Genomic DNA, 25,553 nt, shown 5'->3' on the forward strand with positions numbered 1-25,553 from the left:
GCAGGGAATCCCGGTCACAACCTCGGGGAATCCCGGCCAGGGACCGCGGGGAACCCGCTACGGAGACCGCTGAAGTGCGGGTAGCGGGCGGCGGTCGAATTCGCCTTTCGAGTAGCTGGCGGTGGAGCCAGCGGCTTCAGACTGGTGACGGTAGCACCTAGGCAAACCCGCTTGGAGGGATAGCCACGAAATTATATCTCCCTCTCTGATGAGGGGAGCGTAGGAAAGATGAAAGGAGGCCCGTTGACACAAACAAGTCGGGCCAGGAAGATTCCTGATCGAGAGGATCCCCTCCTTCAATGGGTAGCGTCTTTGAACGCTCTAACCCACATGGAGCACCTGATGGAGTGGTGCTCGAGAATGATATGCTCCAAAGGAGGGAGCTATATCACCGCGTGTCTCCTCGGGGGTCTGCGGCAGCACCTGTTTTCAGGGCTGCCTTGGAGCAAATTCGGTGGGTGGCGCGACTCTTGTCTGCAGCGGCCTCTGCAGTCCGTCTGTGTTTTTATTATTTTTTGTCTCGTTTTTATGTAGTTTTTGTGGGTTTTTTTGTTGGGGTATGTGTGTGGGGGGGTGGGGGGAGGGGGTAACTTTAAAATCTTTCCCCTGCACGGGAGACCCGACCTTTTCTTTGTCGGGTCTCCGTTGTCGTTGGGGCTGCAACGTGGAGCGGCCTCCAACAGGATCGACCTGGGGTTCCAGCTGCGGAGCTGCCGATTACTCACCGTCACGGGGCTGGCTGAGTCCGGAGCGGGTGGAGCTGTGGTTGTGCACTGCTGCCATCCGACCTCCGGAGTTTCGGAGGCTGCAACTGCGGGTCTGGCGGACGGCGGCTCCAGGAGCCCGCGGGTTCCTGCTGGGAGACCGCTTTTCGGGGCTTGCGCAACGGCGACTTCTCCCGCCCGAGTTGTGGGGTTGAAGAGCACCTGAGCGGGGCCTTACACCATTGCCCCGCATGGCTTGGAATGGCCGCGGGACTTTGCGAGCGCACGCCGGGGCTCTAACAACTAGACCCGGTGCGCGACCTTGCATCACCCGGCGTGGCTTTAATGGCCGCGGGACAATCGCCATCGCCAGCCGGGGGCTTTGACTTTGACTCTGACTCTGACATCGGGGGGGAGAGTGCAGTGGAGAGATGTTTTTTTGCCTTCCATCACAGTGATGTGATGGATGTTTGTGTAAACTGTGTTGTGTCTCGGGTCTTTTTTGTTTTGTAATGTATGGCTGCAGAAACAACATTTCGTTTGGACCTCAAGGGGTCCAAATGACAAATAAATTGAATTGAATTGAATTGAATTGAATCTCCCTCTCTGTGGAGGGGAGTGCGAGTGGTCAGTGTGTAACTGACTTCAAATTCAAAGTATGTCCGTGGAACATACTGGAGTACATGCATATGGCTCCAAGGAAATACTCGCAAACGAAAGGGTTATTGCCGTGGGCAGAAAACCCGGAAGGGGCCAGAGTTCCCCTCACGACCGCCAGTGAACAGCGCTATCAGGAGTGACATTGGAGAAAAGAAACCAGCCACCGAAGCTTCTCTTCAGGTAAGACTCGTCCAACAGGATGAGGAAGCAAAAGCTGTCGGACTAATCAAGGTACCAACGACGAACAAAGCTTCATTGTTTCGGCGACGACACACCCCACACCTCATCGGCAGAAAGCAGTTTACTGAAGCTGGTGGCAGCTTGAAAGCTGGGCAGAGGTCTTTCAGGCCAATGTCCAAGCCGGTCTCAGGAAATATGGAATCCACACACCAGTCCTACTCTTCAATCAAGGATGGGAATAGAACCCAGATCAGGGGCCTTTGGGATTACCATAAGACCACCGGTAGCCAGGGAGGTAGGTGGGTCTGGTTCTTCCGATACATGGGGTATGTGGACCATTTACAAGTTGGTAATATTTACGCTTGTTTTTTGTACAAATGACAATGATAACATGAGATTCAGATTCGTTGATAAACATGTGATTGGTTTATTTTTGCACAGTATACAAGGGTTCCAAGCATGGCTTGGAATTAGGGCCAGAGTTGTCTTTCGAGGCAGGCTCAGTATTACGGCCAGGATTGCCTTCCGAGACAAGCTCGGAAATATGTCCAAAGTTGTCTTTCGAGGCAGGCTCAGAATTATGGCAGAGCTGTCTTTCAAGGCAGGCCCTGTATTATGACCAGAGTTGTCTTTCAAGGCAGGCTCAGTATTATGGCCAGAATTACCTTCTGAGACAGGCTCGGGAATTTGGTCATTGTCGTTCGAGGTAGGCACGGAATTATGGCAGGTGTGGCCTGTTCATTGTGAACGGTGGAGGATGTCGGTTCATCTTTGATTTAACTCGTATGTGCAACAGAGACTTTTCAGAATATGGAATTTTGTTACTGTTTTTTTTTTTTTTTAATATTTTATTTTATTAGAAGTAAGTACAGTCATATGGCACCAAAGTGCCTAATATATATTTTCATAATACATTTTATGTACAACTTCTTTTTTTTTTTTTGTTACACTGAAAAAAGATTAGAATAAGAAAAAGAAGTTAGATAGTAAAGGATAGAAAGATGTGAAATATATAGTGTGTGAAAAAAGAAAACGAGTAAATGAAAAAAGTTGAGAGAGAGAATAGAGAGAAAAAAAGAAAAAAAAAAAAAAAAAAAAAAAGAGGAGATAATTATTTATAGTCTTGACCAACCCTCGTCCAGTCCTGAAACAGTTATTTTTTACAATTGTGTTGCACCATATGATTCCAAAAAAACGACGAATGGAGACCAACTCGTTATGAATTGGTCTGATTTATCCATTAGGAGGAATCGCATTTCCTCAAGATGAGCGGTGTCCAACATACTTGCAATCCACATTTTAAGCGTTGGTATTGATGTACCTTTCCAAAATTTAAGAATTAATTTTTTTGCTATTATTAAACCATAGTTAAGGAATAGATTTTGAGATGTGTTCAATTTATTCCCATCTTCCATTACGCCAAATATAATCATTTCAGTATTAGGTTCCATTCTTGTCTTGAATAATTTTGTAAATATTTCAAAAATATCATTCCAGAATCTATAAAGTTTTATGCAGGAGACTAAGGAGTGTGTTATAGTTGCCTTTTGGGCTAGACATTTATCACAAGTGGCGGATATATTTGGATAAAATTTGTTCAATCTTGTTTTTGAGTAATATAATCTATGTACAATTTTAAATTGAATTAAATTATGTCTTACATTAATTGAACATTTGTGAATATATATCAGGTATTTTTCCCATTTAACCTTCGTAATTTTTATCATTAGTTCCCGTTCCCACTCTTCTCTAAGTACCTCTGTCGATGGTAGGTCTATATTTAGAATACTATTATATAAATATGATATTAATTTTTGTGAGTCAGCTTCAATATTCATTGCCTCTTCCAATAAGTCAGGAGTTACTTTTTGATATCCTTGTATATATTTTTTCACGAAATCGCAAATCTGAAGATATTTAAAATATTGGTTGTTTTTCAATTTAAATTTTAATTGTAATTGTTGGAATGATAGTAAGTTTCCCATTTCATACATATCCCCGATCCTTCTAATTCCGAGACTTTCCCATTGGTTATATGTCTTATCAATAAGAGATGGTTTAAATAAAGGGTTATTCGCTATTGGCATTAACAGTGATAGATTTCTTAATTTTAAAGATAATTTTATTTGTTTCCAAATTCTTATTGTACCATATATAATTGGGTTCTTCTTATATATTGTGTTATTCAGTTTTTTTGGGGAGAAGAGGATCGTTCCTATATTACTAGGATGGCAATCCTCCTTCTCCATTTTTATCCATTCTGTCTGTTGGGTAGCACTATCCAACCAATAAATCATATTCTTAATATGCACTGCCCAGTAATAATACATAAAATTCGGAAGTGAAAGTCCCCCGACCTCTTTTGGTTTACATAAATGTTTTTTTGTGATTCTATGTGATCTATAGTCCCAAATATAATTAGTAATATTAGAGTCTAATTTTTAAAAAAAGTATTTTGGTATATATACCGGTATAGATTGAAATAGGTATAATAATTGTGGTAGGAAGATCATTTTTATTGCATTTATTCTACCTAATAATGATAAGGGAAGTGTTTTCCAAAATTTAATCAACGTATTAAGTTTATTTAATAAAGGCATGAAATTAGCATTGAATAATGCTTTATATTTTCTAGTAATCTGAATACCCAAATATTTAAATTTTTCTGTTGCGATTTTAAAGGGGAACTTCAGTAAGTGTGTAGGTTCTTGAGGTTTTAATGTCATGATTTCACTTTTATTCCAGTTTATTCTATATCCAGAAAAAGACCCAAATTCCTCTATTAAGTTTAATAAATTTGGTATGCTCGTTTGTGACTTTGTAATATATAAAAGTATATCGTCTGCATATAATGAGATTTTATTCTTTGAGTCTCTGGTATTATAGCCCTGAATATTCGGATGAATTCTTATACTTTCAGCCAGGGGTTCTATCATAAGGGCAAATAGCAGGGGTGATAGTGCACATCCCTGCCTATTACCCCTTGATAGTTGAAATTTTTGAGATAACATGTTATTAGTTAAAATTCTTGCCATCGGTTTATCATATAATAATTTTACCCATCTTATAAAATTCTCTCCCATATTAAATTTTTGTAGTACTTTATATAAGTATTGCCACTCTACCTGATCAAATGCTTTCTCTGCATCCAAAGAAATAATTGATATATCTTCTTCCTCTACTTTATGCGAGTACATTATATTAAACAGACGTCTCAGATTATTAAATGAGTGTCTTTTAGGTATAAACCCCGTTTGATCAGGGTTTATCAATTTACTAATATATTTGCTTAATCTTCTTGATAAAATCTTTGCTAAAATTTTCTGATCTGTATTTAAAAGTGATATAGCTCTGTACGAGCCCGGATCTTCTAAATCTTTATCTTTTTTTGGAATAAGTGTAATAGTTGATTCTGTTAGTGTTTCAGGTAGTTTGTTTTCTTTAAAAGCATGGGAGTATAAATTAAATAAATAAGGGGTTGTTATCTCCTGAAATTTTTTATAAAATTCATTATTAAAACCATCTGGTCCCGGTGTCTTACCATTTTTCAGCGATTTTATTGTTTCACCTATTTCTTTGATTGTAATTTGAGCTCCTAATTCCTCTTGTTCCAAAAGGTCCAGTATTGGAAGATTACAATTATCTAGAAATTTTTTTATTTTACTATCTTCTCTTTTAATTTTAGATATATATAAGTTTTGATAAAATTGGGCAAATCTATTATTAATATCTTTAGGTAGTATTAGTAATTCTCCTTTCTCTGATTTAATTTTGGTTATAGTATTTTCCTTTTCTTGTTTTTTCAATTGGCGAGCTAAAAGCTTATGTGGTTTGTCACCAAACTCAAAATGTTCCTGTTTTGTCATTTGGAATAGTCTTATTACCCTTGCCGATAAAATTCGATTAAGTTTAAATTTCAGTAATATTATCTTATTGTGTTTATCTGTCGTGGAATCTTTGGCATTATCCATCTCTAACTGTCTGATTTCTTGTTCTAACAACAATTGTTCTGTCTTATTCTTTTTATTTTGAAAACTTTGATATGAAATTATAATTCCTCTCATAAATGCCTTAAAAGTTTCCCATAGTAAAGAAGGCAAAGTACCTGGTATATCATTTGTATCGAAAAAAAGTTCCATTTGTTGTTTTAAATATTGATAGCCTTGCACATCATTTAAAATATGTGTATTAAACCTCCAAAAAAAATTTTTGCCCGGCATTCCCTCAAATTTTACTGAGAATGTCAACGGGGAGTGATCTGAGATACTACTAATGTGGTATGTTGGGTTGTTTGTATATGGCATTAATTTCATATCCACTAAAAAATAATCAATTCTTGAATAAGTTTTATGCACCGAAGAGTAAAACGAGTATTCCCTTCCAACTGGATTAGCAGATCTCCATACATCTATTATATTCGTATTTTTTATATATGTATTTAGAAGTTCGCTAGTTTTAGATTTTAAATTACTCTTCTTTTGTTTTGCTGATTTATCTAGATATGAATCTAAAACACAGTTAAAGTCCCCCCCTATTATCACATTTTGGTAATTAAACTCTGATATTATGTCAATAATTTTATCAAAAAAGTGGGGGTTATCAAAATTCGGAGCATAAATATTTATCAAAGTTAGTGGGGTTGCATAAATTTCACCCGAAACTATAATATATCTTCCCTCTTTATCTGATATGGTATTCTTTAATTTAAAAGGAATACCTTTCCTAATAAGAATAGCTGTACCCCTAGATTTAGAAGTAAATGAGGAGTAGTATGTTTGGCCTATCCAATTCGCCTTTAATCTTATTTGTGTTTGTTGTTTCATGTGTGTCTCCTGCAAAAACATTATGTCGCTTTTCAACGATTTTAGTTGGGCAAAAATTTTACCCCTCTTAATTGGTTCGTTGGCACCCCGTATATTCCAACTACAAAATGTAATTCCTCCATTCTTTATTTGTCTATCGTCTTGCATTGTAAATCAGGGTAATATTCCTGAATCATATGGTGCAAACAAATACCTCAGAACTTTAGGACTTGGGTGGTCATCCCGGTTTATTAGATTTATATTGCATCTCCTTCTTGTAAAGTGCCTTAGAAAAAGAAAAAAAGAATGTGATACACAATTACTTTCAAAAAAATTAAACAGATAAAAATCTTGTTTGTGCTTTAAAAAAAAAGGTGCTATTAAGGTATCTAAAGGATACATGTCAATACATACATTTCTCTATTTTGTTACTGTTAAACAACTGATTTCCATTTGCAGGGATCACCGGAGACATTTGAAATTTATCTGAATGGGACAATGATAACACTTAAAGCGTTGCAAAATGGGCTAACTTCAGCTCCCAGGTTATTTACCAAATTATTAAACCGGTGCTTGGACTGCCAAAAGCTCAAAACCACTTATTCTGGCTTATCCGGATGGTATTCTAACGCTGTATTTTGCTAAAAATCAACTGTTTCAGCTGCAAACTATAATTGAGAAATTGAGGATCCTCATCCATCCAGTTAAATTTAAGTTGATGCCAACTACCGTTATTGATTATTGGGGTTTACCTTTAATTATTAATTTGTCTGTGACTCCGCCCTGGGGCAAGAGATTGGAAACAATTGAAGCCTGTAACAACCTTGTTGTTATGAAGCAGCCTTCTATTCATTAAGTATAATTGGCAATATAGCAGCTGTGTTTCAACTGTGCAAATTGAACCTTTGCATTATCAGAACTTACAACGTGCAAAGTAGTAACCTCTCAGGTGCCATGTAGGTCATTGTTAACAGACCTATGCTATCACCAGCTGAAGCTACCAAAGTCACAATGGCGGAGGAACAATATACAGCATTGCTCCAATAGGTTTTGGTCACTAAATCTTCAGTTATATTATAAAACTGATGCTAGTGCTCAAGATGAAAAATTACGAATGCCATCTCTAGTCACGGAGGCAGAAGGGATTTGCATGCGTTACCAATTCTCCAGTTCTTGGTATCACCTATCTATAGACACTATGTGCATTCTATGGGTTAAAGGGTAATTGTGCAAATATGCATAATTTGCATGCTCAATTCCAAGTTGATACACTGTGGTGGTATGTCACATGGGTGCAATCCAGTCAAAGTTCCAGTCATATTTACCTAACCTCATTTGGCGCTGGTGTATCATCACGTAAAATCAATGACAACACAAAATGGATGTTGGATCACAAAGTATTTTATAACATTATGGTTTAATGGAACACCAAATATCGATATGTTTGAATCCAGGCTCATTCACTGGTTGCAAAAATATGAGGTTCACAGTGGCGAAAGATACATCCTCGCTACATGGGGGAGGAATTATCTTTTATGTCTTTTCTCTATTTTGCCTCATCAGTCGGGTCTTGCAATAAATTCAGCAAGATCCCGCTTCAGGGGTTTTCGTACTGTCTGATTGGCCTGTGCAGCCGTGGTTCCCGCTTATGTTGGGAATATAATAGAGCCTTATATGGTTATTCTAAACATACAATTTGCTGGTTCAGCCTCTGCCTCGAGAAACCAGCCCTGCATGATAAAATCAATTCATTGACTTGCAGACTCTAAGAAGACTGCTTCAGCGGCTCGGTTTGTCAGAACGATCCATATCTGTGCTCACTGAAGGGTGCAGGGGTAGCACCAAAAAATTAGTACATTTCCTCTTCAGGAGATGGGAAGCATTTTGTTTAAATACTATGTTACATATAATACGGCACGGATTACTGACGTCCTGGAGTTCATTTCGAAAGGGTCATTGACAATAAATTAGGTTATAAAACCATTAACTGAGCCCAACGGGCCTTCTCGTCATATTTCCTGCAGCAAGCGGGACCCACTCTGTCGGGTCTCACTCTCTGATATCCAGTTTATAAAGGATATCTTTAACACAAGTTCTCCCAGGCCCAGGCACACAGAAGTATGGATATTGACATTGTGTTAACACTACTTCACCAGGGGGCCCCAGCTACATCATCATCTTTGGCCTGGCTCTCATAAGGTGTTATCCTCAGTGCGCTGGTCTGAGCGCAACGGGTCCACTTACTACATAAATTGCGACTGGAATAATATAATATTTTGCATTTATGATTTAATTAAGTAGAGCAGGCCAGGGGTGTCAGGTCTCAAACTTCTCAGGGCACACCCCATGAACCTTCGGTTCTGTGTGGTCACACATTTACAATGATACGTCAAGATCACCTAGAGCCTTAGAGGCTCTGATACTAGCTATGTTTGTTAGTTACGAAAAACCTCATAAGAAGGTATCAGTTCAGACCATATTCAGGTGGTTAAAATGGGGTTTTGGCTTATGCAGGAGTAGATACTAATATTTTTTCATCTCACACCACCAGGGCTGTTACAACATCAGCAGCAAGGGCTATGTATGTTCCGCTGGACCACATCCTAGCGACTGCAGGATGGTCTAATGAACGAGCTTTCCAAACATTTATAATAACCCATAGCCAGACCAGGGGTATTTGCCAACTCTAATTTAGGTTCTATTTTATAGTTTCTCCCAGATGAGAGGGGTTACTATTATTATTATTTGTTCATTAAATAGTATCAGCATGTTTTAAATCCATGTCATGTCTGTATGCATTATCAATGTTTCCCTTATCTGAGGTCAATTGATGCAGTTGCGTTTGTGTGGACTTTTCCACGACATGAAATCACAGAGCTTTGAAATATTCACGGAATCACTCACGTGACTCCGAAGTAAAATAGTAAGATTAAACATGAACTTACCAGTTTGAAGTTTGATCTTTATTTTATGAGGAGTTACGATGAGCGATTACGTGTCCACCACTCCCAACCCTCATATCATGAAGGTCATCTGGTAGCTCTTTTTTTACATTGGTGAGGCTGGTGAGTGCCAGGAATGTGCTCACGGGGAGGGTGAAAGATGCAGATATGATAGAGGCATTTCTGAGGATTTTGGATAGGCACATGGATATGCACCTACCATCACAAATCGAAGGGTTGGTCAAATTAGTGCTGAAACCCGGAATACAACTGCATACAAAGCTCCCGAATGTGTTTGTGCAGATTTGTTGGCAGTATGAGATGTTGGTTCCACATTCATTGATATCTAGATGGAAAACAGATTGTGATACATCGATAATGTATGTAACATTTAGTTTGCCAAGTGAATTTCTCACTCTTAATATCGTGATTAACTATAGACAATAGGATGTGTTTATATTACCGAAGTGGTTTCTATCAAATTTATTGTTTTGATGCTTTGAAACTTTACATCACATTGTAAAGGTGACTATTATAATTTATTTTACAGGGCGTCAAATCTACGTGGCCCAACAGCCATATTGAACATTGTTCACAATCTGTGAGAAACAAAGCTTTTGAACCTTCCTACCATCACAGAGTGAAGAGTTGATCACATTGGTGCTGAAACCTGGGTCACAACTGCACATGAAGCTTCCGTTTGTGTTGATGCAGACTTGTTCACAGTTTGAGGTGTTGGTTTTACATTCTTCAATATCTGGAGGAAAACAAGTGACCGAAATGTCAAAAACTTCCATGTTATTTGGGGAGGATGCTGAAGTAAAAGTTGTCACTTAATATTCTGAACTAGAATAGTCCGCAGGATGTTGCTATACAATGTGCACGGCCCACCAATAAGTATTGCTTTCAACTTATTGCGATGTGAGTATTCTGCCTTTGCCTTCATATATCATTGAGATCAGTCTTTATATTTACATGCCCTTTGATGAATCTAAGATGGACTGGCCAGCCTGAAATGCAACAATAAATAGTACTTGCAAAATCTGAGAAATCATCTGTTTTAAAACATCCTACCATCACAAAGGGTAGAGTTGGTCACATTGGTCATATTCAATATCTCTGTCTCACCTAGATTTTACAGGGCAGTTATACTATCACATTAAATATTTTTATTTAAATCTGTGAAACTATGTGTGCGAAAACACCTACCATCACAAAGTGAAGGGTTGGTCAAATTGATTCTGAAGCCTGGGCTACAACTGCACAGGAAGCTTCCGATTGTGTTGGTGCAGTTTTGTTGACAGCTTGAGGTGCCGGCTACACACTCATTGATGTCTGGAAGAAAACCAGGGATTGTTTCAAACTCCTGTATTGCAATTGTGTTTGCCAATTGTATGCTTGTCACATTCTGAACAGCAGTAGATTGCAGGCTGTCATTATACACAATATACCCTTAAGGGGTTGGACAGGCTAGATGCAGGAAGATTGTTCCCGATGTTGGGGAAGTCCAGAACAAGGGGTCACAGTTTAAGGATAAGGGGGAAATCTTTTAGGACCGAGATGAGGAAAACATTTTTCACACAGAGAATGGTGAATCTCTGGAATTCTCTGCCACAGAAGGTAGTTGAGGCCAGTTCATTGGCTATATTTAAGAGGGAGTTAGATGTGGCCCTTGTGGCTAAACGGATCAGGGGGTATGGAGAGAAGGCAGGTACAGGATACTGAGTTGGATGATCAGCCATGATCATGTTGAATGGCGGTGCAGGCTCGAAGGGCCGAATGGCCTACTCCTGCACCTATTTTCTGTCTATATCTATGTTTAATGTACAGAAGACCACATCGAGAGCACCAAATGCAATAGACATGGTTGGACGAAGTGCAGGTGAATCTCTGTCTCAGCTAGAAGTACCTTTACGTCCCAGGTTGGAGATAAGGGAGGAGGGAAAGTACCTGGGGAGGTGAAGGCATTGCTAGAGAGCAAAGAGTGTTAAGAAATTGTTGAAGATTTGCTTTCTTTAAATATTTCTATTTTACCCATGTTTTAACATTTCTCCTGCGAAAAATAACTGCAGCATGGACTCACAGGGAATGAAATGATACACTTTTTCATTCAATGTTAACATGGCACACATCCTTTTTTCCCCATTGTGAGAAACATTGTATTTGAAAATTCCTACCATCACAAATGAAAGAGTTGATCACATTGGTGCTGAAGCCTGGGTCACAACTACACACGAAGCTTCCGATTGTGTTGTTGCAGATTTGTTGACAGTTCGAACTGTTGGTTCCGCATTCATCAATGTCTGGAGGAAATAGAATGAATGACATGTCAAACATTGCAACATTCAACTTTCAACACCTTCTACAGGTAAAGTATCCATCATTCAACTACTCTGCACAAAGGGAATTATATCCTTTTTCATTCATTAAGAGCAAAAGCTAAATATTAGGCCAACAAAGTTTCACAGTGCAACAAGAAATGTCACTATTAAATATTGTTCCACAACTCCTAGAAACTGAGTGTTAAAATATCCTACCATCACAAAGCGAAGAGTTGGTCACATTGATGCTGACGCCTGGGTCACAACTACACACAAAGTTTCCGATTGTGTTGGTGCAGATTTGTTGACAGTTCGAGGTGTTGGTTGCACATTCATCGATGTCTGGAAGAAACAAGATAAATGGCATGTCAAACACTTGCAAAATGTTTGTCTCGGCCACATAAAACTCTACTATTTGCAATCATAAGGTTCAAAAGAAGATACGCAATTCTACAACTGAAATCATTTATCCCTACTTTTAACTTCCAACTGCAGGAAATGTACTCATTCCCTGAAGACTCACAGCGAATAATATGTTATCCCCTTATTCATTGTTAAATTGATAGTTCCGGAAGTGGCGGCGCTGTGATACGGCTGCGGCTGCGGCTCGCCTGCAGTCTGTCTGTTTTGACTTTTTTGTGTTGTTTTTTTTGTCTAGTTTAGTAATTTTTTGGTTATTAGGTGGTGTTATGTGTGTGGGGGGATGGTGAAACAGAGCTTTCTGTCTCTCCCTTCGAGGGAATGCGACTTTTTTGTCGTATCCCCCTTCTCTTCCCGCGTCTGCGCTGAGGCCTAATGGCGGAGCTGGCGGCCTCCAACCTGCGACCGACCTCGAGGGTCCGGAGGTAGAGCCAGCCAGGACTCACCAACGCGAGGCTAGCTGTCTTCGAGCTGTGGCGACGTCCGGGTAGCGGCATGACTCGTCGCTCCGGTGAGGGCGGACGGCGCGGGGCTGAGACACTCCCATGCGGGCAGCACGGCTACCGGCTGGAAGGCGCTCCCGTGGAGGCAGCCCGGTGCGGGGCTGAGAGGCTGCTGTGTGGGTGGCCTGGCTACCGGCTGGAAGGCGCTCCGGTGAGGGCGGACCGGCTCCCGGCTGGAAGGTGCTCCCGTGGGGGCAGACCGGCTCCCGGCTGGAAAGTGCTCCCGTGGGGGCAGCCCGGTGCAGGGCTGAGACGTTGCCGTGTGGGCGGCCCGGTGCGGGGCGGAGATGGTGCTCCGGTGGCTGAGGCGGCGTTCTGGCGGCGGAGACCTGGATCCGGGGCTCGGCCGCGGACCAGTGGATGACAATGTCGGGAGCTTGCAGGTCACAAGCTAGTGCCTGTTTTCCGGAGCTCCCGTTGCAACAGCTGCGTCCGCTGGACTGGAGGGCAGCAGCTTCGACCACCCCCGGGCCGCGGAGCTTGAACCGCGGGACTGACTTACCATCGCCCGGTGGGGTATCGCCTCGATGCAGAGGGAGAAGAGGAGGGAAGAGACAGTAACTCTAAGACTTTTGCCTCCATCACAGTGAGGAGGTGTTTGGTGAACTCACTGTGGTGGATGTTAATTTGTGTTTATTGTGTGTTGTTATTATTACATGTATGGCTGCAGGCAACAGCATTTCGTTCAGACCGAAAGGTCTGAATGACAAATAAAGGATTCAATTCAATTCAAGTGGGACTAGTGTAGCTGGGACATTGCTGGCTGCTGTGGGCAAGGTCGGCCGAAGGGCCGGTTTCCACACTGTATCACTCAATGACTCTATGACTAATGGGATGGTGTAAATGACCAGTTAGTCTCAAAGGGTGACAGGCAGGGAGAGGTTAGGAAATATTATAAAACTGATGGACTTTATTTCAGTGCAAGGAGCATTGTGAGTAAAGCAGATGAACTTCATTATAGATATCTTATTTTTGTTTTTGAAGTATAAAGATAAAATTTTATACTTTTATTTTCATATCCTTTTTTATACATTTTTGGAATGTCCCTGATTGTTTGAGATTGTTCAAGATGTTCACAGTTATTCATAGCCCCATTGTACAATGGCTGACATCCTTGATAGTTCTCAAGCCGAGGGTTGAGGATTACCGGCTACCCAAGCCGCACAGTGAGTGCATCTCTATCAGTGAGGCATCACAGCACATGTTGTGTAGGCCTGCCAAAGTGCAAAGAGCAGGGTGCTTGCAGGTAGAAAATGGCCAGAAAATACATTGAAACACACAGTGTTCCCAGTGATTTCAGGGAAGTGCAGGATTTACCTAAATATATTAATTGTATTCATATTTTAAGTTAGAAATATTAGTTAAAACTTAATAATTTTAAGTTAGAAGTTAATTGTTAGATATTAATTGTATAAATATTTTGTTAGAAGTTAAATATTTTAAGTATATGTAAGCTACAATACAATATAAACACAAAAAGCTGGATTAACTCAGAGGGTCAGACAGCATACCTGGATAAATGGAATAGGTGATGTTTTGGGTGAGACCCTTCTTTAGACTGCTCAGTCTGGAGAAGGATCTCGACCAAAAACATCACTTATTTGTTCTCTCCAGAGATGCTGTCTGATCTGTTGAGTTATTCTAGCTTTTTGTGTCTATATTCGGTGTAAACCAGCATCTGCAGTTCCTTCCTACACAGTAGATTTGCAACTGCCTGTTATTATTGTACTTCAATTTTACTCCCTGTCAAAGAACTAAATATATATTCCTATTACATTAAAAAATATTTGTTGTTTGGACCTGTGCAAACATAATGTAAGAAACATGTGATTTTTGTCATTCTTAAATAACCCTGAATAACTGTGTTAGATACATTTTTCTTCCAAAGATACCTTTTTTCCCAAAGTTTATTCACCTCTACAGTTGGATCCTTCATATCCTGTTCTACATGTACAACTGAAAGAGCCTACAGTATTTACGTGAAATGGCTTTCAGGAGGTTTAACCTGTTCAGTGTCACCTCCGAGTATACCAGGGTCAGAGTATACAAGTAAAAATAAATATTGGCAGTGGACAGGTTAAAATTAGTTTTAGGACATATTTACAGTTCCAAATTTGTTACTGTCACAATATGAACATATTTCTAAGAATGCAAGACATGCATATTTTAGGGTTCCACTATACCATTAGAATGACTAGTGTACTAAAGATAAATCATAAGATAAATCTAGGAATGATCTGTAATCTGCCATTAAATTGTACAAACCAGCATCTGTAATTTCTTCCTACACATTAAATTGTATTGTTGGGAAGGTGCAGAAAGAGTCTTACCGTTTACTCACGTATGCAGTGCATGACTTAAGTGCTTGAGTGTCACACGTGAATTGTACCCCGATAAAAGGTAAGCTTGTAGAAATTAATTAATTTCCAAAATTGTCATCCCAAAGGACCAAAATGAATCATCAGAGTTAGATTTAGCCCTAAGGGATATTGAGAGAAAGCAGGACCAGGGTACTGATTTTGGATGATCAGCCATGATCATATTGAATGGCGGTGTGGACTTGAAGGGCCAAATGGCCTACTCCTGCACCTATTTTCTATGTTTCTATCTAATGCGATTGACATCTGAAGTTCTTTCCTACACTATACATTATAAGCTTCTTTACAAAATTATTTTGTAAATGTATACCCGATGACAAATATATTGTTATGGTATCCATACCTTCACAGAATGTCCCATTTCCTTTGAATCCAGACCTGCAGGAGCAGTTGAATGAACCAGGTATATTCTGACAGTCAGCCCCAATATGACAGTTATCCAGAGATTTGGTACATTCATCAATGTCGGCGCAGTTTGAACCGTCATATCCATTATTACATTTACATGTATATGAGCCATTCGTATTGATGCACTTAGAATTCAAAACACAATTGTCCTGATCTATCGCACATTCATCAATATCTGCATTTATTTGAAATAAAAACAAAGTTATTACATTTTGCAAAAGAAAAAAAGAAGCATTATTTAGCAGTTTTGATATGTTAGTTCATTTTTATCTGCTTTTTTGACATGTATATGAACAGAAAGGCAAAACATTAATCAGAGTGAATTTTCAACTGGATCTCCAGGTGTTAATGGCTTCTAATCAGTGTCAATTTGTGAAATTCAAAATTGAGAGGAAATGTGTATCAGAGCAAGAATGTTTGAGGTGAAAATGAAAAAAAAGGATTTTGTTGAAAAGACTGAGAGAGACATGAGATGGCAAGTCTGAGAATATTTTGAAGACAAGATGAACAACACAGAGCCAGAGGCTATCGACAATGATTAGGTAGCACATATTTCAAAAACATGCAACGGGGAGTGGAGGAAACCTGAGAGATTCTGAAACAATGGAGGAGACGTCAAGTGGAAAATAGACAGAGGAGAATCGGAGATACTTGGAAATTTCAAAACAGTGGACTGGAATAGTAGACAAAATAAATTATATTAAGAAAATCTTTGCTGATCCTGATTAAATTGGGTAATCTTTTGCACATGAAGGCCAACTGTAGTCTTATCCACGCAACAGCAATCAGAATAGAATGCTTAAATCGACTGAACTTTTATTAATTTATGGCATTTGGACATTACTGGCATGGCCAGCATTTATTGAGGATTATCACAAATAGTCCTCAATTAAGTGATAATGAGCTATCTTCTTGATCTGCTTCTCAGAAGGATTTCGGCTCGAAACTTCACCTATTCCTTTTCTCCAGAGATGCTGCCTGACCCACTGAGTTACTCCAGCTCTCTGTGTCTATGTCTGGTGTAAACCAGTATCTGCAGTTCTTTCCCACACTGTACATTATAAGCTTATTTTCAAAAATCTTTTGTAAATATATACCCAATGACAAATATATAATTATGGCATCCATACCTTCACAGAATGTCCCATTTCCTTTGAATCCAGACCTGCAGGAGCAGTTGAATGAACCAGGTATATTCTGACAGTCAGCCCTACTATGACAGTTATCCATAAATCTGGTACATTCATCAATGTCGGCGCAGTTTGAACCTTCATATCCACTATTACATTTACATGTATATGAGCCATCTGTATTGACGCACTTGGAATTCAAAACACAATTGTCCAGATCTCTTGCGCATTCATTAATATCTACATTTATTTGAAATAAAGACAAAGTTATTACATTTTGCTAAAGAAAAAAAAGAGGCATTATTTAACAGTTTTGATATCATAACTAATTTTCATCTGCTTTTTTGTCATACATATCCTTTAATACAACCTTTCTTTTTGAGGCAAAGGAGACATGTATACAATCGGAAAGGCGAAACATTAATTGGAGTGGATTTGCAACTGGATCAACTGGTGTTAATGGCTTCTGATAAGTGTCAATTTGAGAAATACAAAATTGAGAGGAAACGTGTATCAAAGAAATGAGATGACTATGAAGAAAAATTAGTTTGTTGAAATGACTGTGAGAGACTTGCGACAGCAAGTCTTGATCTGCTTCTCAGAAGGATCTCTGCCCAAAACGTCACCTATTCCTTTTCTCCAGAAATGCTGCCTGACCCACTGAGTTATTCCAGCTTTTTGTGTCTATATTCAGTGTAAACCAGCATCTGCAGTTCCTTCCTACATCATACAACTGCTAGATTTGCAACTGCCTGTTATTATTGAACTTCAATTTTACTCCCTGTCAAAGAACTAAATATATATTCCTATTATATTAAAAATATTTGTTGTTTGGACCTGTGTAAACATAATGTAAGAAATGTGATTTTTGTCATTCTTAAATAACCCCGAATAACTGTGTTAGATACCTTTTTCTTCCAAAGATACCTTTTCTTCCACAGTTTACTCACCTGTACAGTTGGATCCTTCATATCCTGTTCTACATGTACAGACAAAAGAGCCTTCAGTATTTGTACAGATAGAATTAGTACCGGAACACTCAGTAAAGCATTCATTCACATCTAAAAGGATAAACAATTGAACACAAGAATAGTTAGCTAAATTATAGAATCACATATACCTGGATTTTGCACTCAACAGAGAATCAGCAGAGAACTGACCAATGAGTTTACACCGCTTGTTGGTTAATTGAAAATCTGGTCCATTTAGTAAATAATTTGATTTAACTCAGAAAAAGAGAATAGAAGCTTCTTGACATGAAATGGCTGTCAGGAGGTTTAACCTGTTCAGTGTCACCCCCGAGTATACCCAGGTCAGAGTATAAAAGTGAAAAGAAATCTTGGTAGTGAACAGGTTAAAATTATTTTTAGGACATATTTACAGCTCAAGATTTGTTACTGTCACAATATGAACGTATTTCTCGGAATGCAGCCCATATATAATTTGGGTTTCCACTATACCATTAAAATGACTAGTTCACTAAACAGAAATCACAAGATAGATCTAGGAATGATCTGTAATCTGCCCTTAAATTATACAAACCAGCATCTGAAGTTTCTTCCTATACATTAAATTGTATTATTGGGAAGGTGCAGAAAGAGTCTTACCCGTTTATTCACGTATGCAGTGCATGACTTAAGTGCTTGAGTGTCACACGTGAATTGTATCCCAGATAAAAGGTGAGTTTGAGCTATCAATGAATGTCAATGGTGAAAGCCGAAAGGAAGCCACTGGATTGGCCATATACTGAGAGGAGAACCAGACAGCACCCTAAGAATAGCCCTGCACTGGATGCCAGAAGGGAAAAGGAAAGGAGGGAGACCCAAAACCACCTGGCGTCGAACTGTAGAGGAGGAAATGAAAACAATGGACCTGACCTGGGGTAGTTTCCAGAAGCTAGCCCAGAACAGACAGGAGTGGAGGACCTTCGTTGCTGCCCTACAGGCCAGGAGGCATAAAGGCAGCAAGTAAGTTTGTGGAAATAAATTAATTTCCAAAATTGTCGGCCCAAAGGATCGAAATGAATCATCAGAGAGAGTTAGATTTAATTCTTAGGGCTAAGGGAATCAAGGGATATGGGGAGAAAACAGGAACAGCGCACTGAATTTGGATGACCAGCCATGATCGTATTGAATGGCCTACACCTGCACCTATTTCTTATGTTTCTATCTAATGCGATTGACATAACCAATTAAGGGAAGCCATTTATAATTATTGCCTTGCTGCAAAGTATAACAATCAGTTCATAGATTACATTTTAAATCCACAAATAGTTTAATTTAACTTGGGACAGGAAGTAGCAATACTGTAAAAATATTTGCATGAAACAAATGTAATTCAAGATCTGAAACTTCAACCATGTCTTGTTTTATAAATTTAAGTGTGTAGTCAAGTACTTTACAGAATTTCTATAGATGTACGTTAGAGAGCACACTGACTGGCTACATCACAGCCTGGTTCTCGAATACCCAGGAACAAAAGAAGCGGCAGAAAGTAATGGATATTGCCCAGGCCATCACGGATACTGACCTCCACACCATCAATGGCATAGACTGAAAGCGCTGCCTCAGAAAGGCAGCTAATATCATCAAAGACCCACAACATCCTGCTCACATTCTCATCTCGCTGCTATCATAGGGGGGATGCAGGTACAGGAGCCAGAGAACTGTTACCTCAAGCTAAGAATTTCATTGTTGTGCTTCCGGATGCACATGGCAATGAATGATTGAATATGAATTACAAAAATATTAGCCAATTATGTACACATACAAGGAATTTGAAATAGTCTTGAGCATTAGAGTGTATCTCAAAAGTCAATGGGAATAGATTCTTCTTAGAATGGTTTGATAAGCTACTGTAGTAGAACATTTCACAATATTGTACCAAACGATTCATATTGTTTTAATTATTCATTATTTTTGTATCTTAAATGGTGAAATTAAAAAAGTGCCATACCAATGCAGAAACTGTCTGGCTTCCCAGTATATCCTTCCTTGCACATACAGGAATAACCTCCATTTGAATTGATGCATTTTGCATTTTGGGGACAACTAGATGTATTACGACATTCATCAATGTCTGAAAGAAAAGATTTACATTAGCAGCGATTGCAGTTCACATAACAAATATTGGTGATTATAAGTAATGTACATGCATAATTGTGTAAGATTAGATTTCATTTTTGCTAATGATATTTTTACTTGGTAATCTTTAACAGAATGCATATTTCCACTGCTGTAGTTGGAGAACATTCTGATATATAGTGTTGATTTACAGATGAGAGAATTGTGGAACTGTGGTACATTGTTGATGTGGAGATCTGATTTCTCCATGGAGCAAAAGACTTTGGCAGAGACGGTGTATCTTGACCTGAAACGTCACCCACTCCTTCTCGCCAGAGATGCTGCCTGTCCCGCTGAGTTACTCCAGCATTTTGTGTCCATCTTTGGTGTAAACCAACATCTGCAGTTCCTTCCTACATGAGTTCCCATGACCATTAATTGTAATAAAAATAATGATTATGAACAAAATAGATTTGAGATTTTATTATAAAATGCACACTGAGAATGACCAATTTTTTCAGTGTGTGTGATCTGAGGAGCGATTTTTCTGACTTTGATGATTCATTGAAAAGCCCCCTGCAGTGTATTTGATGAACTACATCTCGAGATGATAAAAAAATTAATCACATTTTCTTCAGTTATATCACAAATCCAATGCATAGGGCTTTGGGCTTTGGGCTCGACATCCCACTCCAGGCAGATGTCGTCTGGCACTGGAGGAGCTGAACGCAGTGGTCAACATACACCAGACGTCTTACCCCGAAGCATTTACCACCATTGCTGGGGACTTCAATAAGGCAAATCTCAAGAAATCACTCCCTAACTTCCACCAACATGTCTCCTGCTGTACCAGAGGACCAAACACCCTTGACCACTGCTACACCACCATCATGAATGCCTATCGTTCTATCCCTCGCCCTCACTTTGGTAAATCTGACCATACCGCGGTGCTGCTTCTTCCTGATTGAAGAGGTGAGGACAGTACAGTGCTGGTCAGGGGGGGGGGGGACTCGGCAACGGACTTGAACGAATAATCCACAGTCGTTACAAACTTCATAAAGAAATGTGTGGAGGACTGCGTCCCTACAAAAACCTTCCGAGTGTTTCCCAATCAGAAACCTTGGATGAACTTTGAGATCCGAACTCTTCTGAAGTCCAGACACCGGGCATTCACGTCTGATGATACAGTGGCCTACAAGAAGTCCAGGTATGACCTTCGTAAAGCCATCAAAAAGGCCAAATGGGACTTCTGCTCCAAACTGGAGGATGCGACAGATGTCCGGCAGCTGTGGCGGGGCCTGAATGCAATCACCTCCTACAAGGCAAAACCAGGAGGCAGCTTGAATGTCGGCGAAACATCACTCCCTGATGAGCTCAATGCATTTTACGCATGCTTTGATAGGGAGAATACTGATGTGCCTTCCCGAGCCCCCATTCGCTGTGATGGTATTTCAGTCTCAGTCACAGAGGCCGACGTCAGGAAATCCTTCAGAGGGGTAAACCTTCGAAAAGCGCCTGGACCTGATGGTATACCCGGTCGTGTTCTAAAAACCTGTGCGGACCAACTGGCTGCAGTTTTTACGGACATTTTCAACCTCTCACTTATACCAGTGCCCAAGAAGAGTAGGGTGACGTGCCTCAATTATTATCGACCAGTGACACTAACGCCTGTGGTGATGAAGTGCTTTGAGAGGTTGATCATGGAGCAAATCAACTCCTACCTCGACAAAAAACTGGACCCACTGCAGTTCGCTTACCGCCACAACAGATCAACGGTGGATGCGATCTCGCTGGCCCTCCACTCCGCTCTGGACCACTTGGACAACAAAAACTCATGTGTCAGGCTGTTATTCATTGATTACAGCTCGGCATTTAACACAATCATCCCCTCCAAGCTGGTTACCAAACTTGCAGAACTGGGTCTCTGCGCATCCCTCTGCAATTGGATCCTCGACTTCCTCATTCACAGACCACAGTATTGGTGGAAATGTTTCAGCCTCGATAACAATCAGCACGGGAGCACCTCAAGGCTGTGTGCTCAGCCCCCTGCTGTACCCACTCCATACTCATGACTGCGTAGCCAGTCATAGTGCGAACTCCATCATCAAGTTCGCTGACGATACCACTGTTGTGGGCCGTATCACTGATGGGGATGAGTCAAAGTATAGAAGCGAGATCGAGTGACTGTCCATATGGTGCCAACACAATAACCTGGCCCTCAACACCAGCAAAACTAAGGAACTGATTGTGGACTTTGGAAGGAGTAGGATGGGGACCCACAGTCCCGTTTGTATCAAAGAGTTGATGGTTGAAAGGGTCAAGAGCTTCAAATTCCAGTGCGTGTACATCTCTGAAGATCTTTCCTTGTCCGAGAACACTGATGCTATTATTAAGAAAGCACATCAGCGCCTCTACTTCCTGAGAAGATTACGGAGAGTTGGTTTGTCAAGGAGGACTCTCTCTAACTTCTACAGATGCACAGTAGAGAGCATGCTGACCGGCTGCATCATGGCTTGGTTCGGCAACTTGAGCGCCCTGGAGAGGAAAAGACTCCAAAAAGTAGTAACACTGCGCAGTCCATCATCGGCTCAGATCTCCCTTCCATTGAGGGGATCTATCGCAGTCGCTGCCTCAAAAAGGCTGGCAGCATCATTAAGGACCCACATCATCCTTGCCACAGACTCGTCACCCCGCTACCTTCAGGTAGAAGGTGCAGGTGCCTGAAGACTGCAACGACCAGGTTCAGGAATAGCTACTTCCCCACAGCCATCAGGTTATTAAACTTGGCTCGGACAAAACTCTGAACATTAATAACTTATTATCTGTTATTTGCACTTTATCAGTTTATTTATTCATGTGTGTATATATTTATATAATGGTATATGGACACACTGATCTGTTCTATAGTCATGACTACTATGTTCTGTTGTGCTGAAGCAAAGCAAGAATTTAATTGTCCTATCAGGGACACATGACAATAAACTCTCTTGAATCTTGAATCTTGTTTTGCACCAGTATTGGGGTTATTAATTAGGTTTATTATGTTATTTATGAGCATTGTGTTTACAGGCCTGTTATACTGCTGCAAGTAAGAATTTCATTGTTCTGTTGTCAGTAAATGTGACAACTAAACACTATTGATTCTTGAAAACTATTTTTAAAACCAGTTGCAACAATTGTCAACAAAACCATTTGCAATAATGAATACTTCAATGGGTTGAACAGTATGTTATTTTTTCTTCCGTTCCTTTGTAAAAGAGGGTGGCATGGTGGCGTAGCAGTAGAGTTGCTGCCTTACAGTGTTTTCAGTACCAGAGACCCGGGTTCGATCCTGTCTATGGGTGCTTGTCTGTACAGAGTTTGTACCTTCTTCCCAAGACAACGTGGGCTTTCTCCCACACTCCAAAGACGTACAGGGTTTGCAGGTTAATTAGCTTGGTAGAAATGTAAATTGTCCCTAGTGTGTGTGTGCAGTATTGTGCTAGTGTACAGGGATTGCTGGTCGATGAGGACTTGGTGGGCCGAAGGGTCTGTTTCCATGCTGTATCTAGGAAATAAACAAAACTAAACTAAAATGTAATCTTTCTTCAGGTAATAAGCACTGGCAGCTTACCATCACACAAGGAACTGTTTGTTTCATTTATCGCATAGCCTTCATTACAGCTGCAGATGTAACCTCCCAACACATTGGTACAGATCTGCTTGCAAGAGTCTGTTTCGTTCTGACATTCATCAAAATCTACAATAGCAAGCAACAAGACATCAAAATTGTTCAAATTTTTAACAACAAGAATCTGTAACAAAAATCAATCATTTGTATGACAACTTTTTCTTAATCCATTTATTCAGGCAGGCACATGAACGAGTCACACCCTGGCCATTCCCTTTTCTCTCCTCTCCCATTGGGCAAAACGTACACTCCTCCAGATTCATGGACAATTTCTTCCCCCTGTTATCAGGAACTGTATCACCCGATCTCAACCAGAGTGCAGTCCTGAACTACTTTTTGCCTCATTTGTAGACACTAGGACTATCTTTGATCAGACTTTACTGGCTTTATCTGGAACAAAACGTTATTCCTTTATCATGTATCTGTACACTGTGAACCGCTCGATTGTAATCATGTATTGTGTTTCCGTTGACTGGTTAGCACGCAAGTAAAGCTTTTCACTGTACCTGTACACATGATAATGAACTAAACTAATCTAAAATTTCCTGTGCAAACTGATGTGATTAGTGGCATGGTTTTATTTATAATTAAAGGTCTGTAAATGGGATGAACTAGTAGAGTTTAGTAGTGTTAAAATTATGGTGCATTCTAAGTGACAGTTACGTAATGTGATGAGCCAATGCACAATGTGTCAATTACGAAGGTCACGTAATGTGATGTGTCAATGCACAGAGGATGCTACATGCATGCACTTGCATTCACTGGGCAGCATAATGGTACAGCTTCTGCCTTAGTGCCAGAGATCCGGGTTCGAATCTCACGAATGCTCGGGTGCTGTGTGTGGGGAGTTTGCACGTTATTTCTGTGACAGTGGGATTCCTCCGTGTTCTTTTGTTTCCTCCCATGTTTTAAAAACATGCAGGCTTTTAGGTTCGTTGGCCCTAAAGTGTCAGGAGTGGATGAGAAAGTGGGTTAAGATAGAAATAGTGTGAATAAGTAATCAATGGTCGGCATGGACTCAGTAGGCCGAGGGCCTGTTTCAATGCTGTGTCTCCAAACTAAACTAAACAATGCACAGTTGAATACCACTCATTTCAAAACAGACCTTCACAATACTTGAGTGATACTTCACCCGTACTTAACAGGGACCTTTCCCTCATGAAATATATATTAAATCGAGTCACGTTAAAGTTTGGTGAGAAGGCTTGCAAAATAGTAGGCTTTAAGAGTCCTTGCACCTGCTCCAACTTTCAATAACATCAAATACGTTCATCTCAGTTACAGTTACACTTACACTCAGTGACTGAGCAACCTCAGGTAATTTTAGCAGAATAATACAGTTTATGTTCCTGAAATCTGAGTTTAGAAGTCCACTCTTCTGTTTGGATCTACAAGAACTTAAGTAGAAGAATTGAACTAATATAAATAGCCATGTACCAGCTCAGATTTATTTTGGTATCCTGCCAACCATAACCGAGCCACATGATAAAAATAAAGTTACTCTCTATTTTCTGAATATTAGCCAGTTCTCGCTCATACATTCATACAATGTTATGAGTTTTGTGCAACAATCATGTTGGGAGCATCTTACAGAATACCTTTTGAAACTCTACAAATGCGACCAACCAATTCCCTCTTCTCCATACTGGTAATTACATTCTCAGCCATGATTTAAGGTCATAATTTCATAAGTGATAGGAACTGAATTAGGCCATTCGGCCCGCCATTCACTCATGGCTGATCTATCTCTCCCTCCTAACCCCACTCTCCTGCTTTCTCCCCATAACCCCAGACACCCATACTAATCAAGGATCTATCTATCTCTGCATTAAAAATATCCATTGGCTTGGTTTCCACAGCCTTCTGTGGCAAAAGATTCCGCAGATTCACCACCCTAAAGACATTTCCTTAATAAACCTCTTTGTAACCTGATTATGATTTACAAATTTACAAGTATCTGAATTACAATTTCACAATTTTGCTGACAAATATTCACAATAACATTCAGAACATTTCACTGATGAAAATGTTGTATCAATGCACCTTTGCAGCACAGATAAAATCTCAACATCAAATAGAACTGTTGAACACATATTTCCTATTGAAGGATTATTATCTCATGTACGGTCATTTTGTTGGTATTATTGCATACATAGAATGAGCAGACAACAATGGACATCTTAATTACCATAACATTTCTCTCCATCTCCTATTAAATTGGTGGGACATGGACCACAGGTATAACCCTCGAGAGGTGCAGGTTGATCTTTGCAGGTATCATTTAAGAAACATTGCTTGTCTTGACAGGCATCAAAATCTTCAGTGCAATAATCACCAATATATGCAGGAGTACAGTTACATGCTGCAACCTAA

At 40.0% G+C, this 25,553-nt stretch overlaps 1 protein-coding gene and 1 long non-coding RNA gene across 2 annotated transcripts in view; both read right to left on the bottom strand.

Moving 5' to 3' along the window:
* LOC116979505 (serine-rich adhesin for platelets-like) overlaps positions 1-25,553 on the bottom strand; it is a 1,930,096-nt gene that overhangs the window by 37,983 nt on the left and 1,866,560 nt on the right. The window lies entirely within an intron of this gene.
* Positions 9,621-10,372, bottom strand: LOC116980039. Its single transcript, XR_004413838.1, has 3 exons — positions 10,363-10,372; positions 9,920-10,045; positions 9,621-9,634 (listed from the first exon to the last, which is right to left on the bottom strand). It is a non-coding gene; the product is annotated as an uncharacterized LOC116980039 (long non-coding RNA).

This window comes from Amblyraja radiata, chromosome 13 (genome assembly GCF_010909765.2).
Source record: "Amblyraja radiata isolate CabotCenter1 chromosome 13, sAmbRad1.1.pri, whole genome shotgun sequence".
Lineage (NCBI taxonomy): Eukaryota > Metazoa > Chordata > Chondrichthyes > Rajiformes > Rajidae > Amblyraja > Amblyraja radiata.